General features: G+C 44.4%; 1 protein-coding gene across 1 annotated transcript in view; it reads right to left on the minus strand.

Annotated features, from left to right (window-relative positions):
• Window positions 1–947, minus strand: part of LOC104989862 (prolyl-tRNA synthetase associated domain-containing protein 1) — a 2,549-nt gene that overhangs the window by 1,250 nt on the left and 352 nt on the right. The window lies entirely within an intron of this gene.

Here is a 947-nt window from a genome sequence, read left to right on the forward strand (position 1 = left end):
GGGGTATAGCAGCCCAGACTCCTATTCCTTGGCATTCCATCCAGACCTAAGTACAATCTCCACTCTATAAAATATAACTAGAGATGGAGTGAGGGCAGGGAATGAGAGCCTGGACTAATATAAAAAGAACATCAGAAAAGCTGGCAATATGCACAGTAAAAAGGGAGAGAGTATCGACCATAAGGGAGGCAAAAGGGTCAAAGAAAATAATAGTTTTGATGAATTTCTCTACCCTTTGAAGATTATCACCGTTATCTAGCTAGTTATCAGGAGCTGTTACTCAAAAGTTAGGCAAAAACTGTATCTTCCCAACACTCAAGTTATATACTGGCTACGTGAGATACTTGAAAAAACAAAAAATCTCCATCAATCAACTGAATCGTTAAAAGATACCAAACTCTTAACCTTGGTGTCCCGCATGCTTCATAGCCACTGCAGAAACGTTTTACTGCTTGGCAACTTACATACCCAGGCCAGTTTTGAGATGCAGAAGTTCTCAATATGTTGCACTGCTACTGCTAAGTCACTTCAGTCATGTCCGACTCTGTGCGACCCCATGGACAGCAGCCCACCAGGCTCCCCCGTCCCTGGGATTCTCCAGGCAAGAACACTGGGGTGGGTTGCCATTTCCTTCTCCAATGCATGAAAATGAAAAGGGAAAGTGAAGTCGCTCAGTCGTATCCGACTCTCAGCGACCCCATAAACTGCAGCCTACCAGGCTCCTCCATCCATGGGGTTTTCCAGGCAAGAGTACTGGAGTGGGGTGCCATTGCCTTCTCCAAATACGTTGCACTAGTTCCCAAAATTAAAAAAAAAAAAAAATCGCTCCAAAAGGAAAACAGGTTTTTTCATAATAACAGCAGAGTCCCAAGTGGAGATGCACTCAATGGTGCATTCAGATCCCTCTCTACTCTGGATTCCGGGAAATGCCTTAGGAACGGACTTTC

Source organism: Bison bison, unplaced genomic scaffold (assembly GCF_000754665.1).
Source record: "Bison bison bison isolate TAMUID 2011002044 unplaced genomic scaffold, Bison_UMD1.0 scf7180017864166, whole genome shotgun sequence".
Classification (NCBI taxonomy): domain Eukaryota; kingdom Metazoa; phylum Chordata; class Mammalia; order Artiodactyla; family Bovidae; genus Bison; species Bison bison.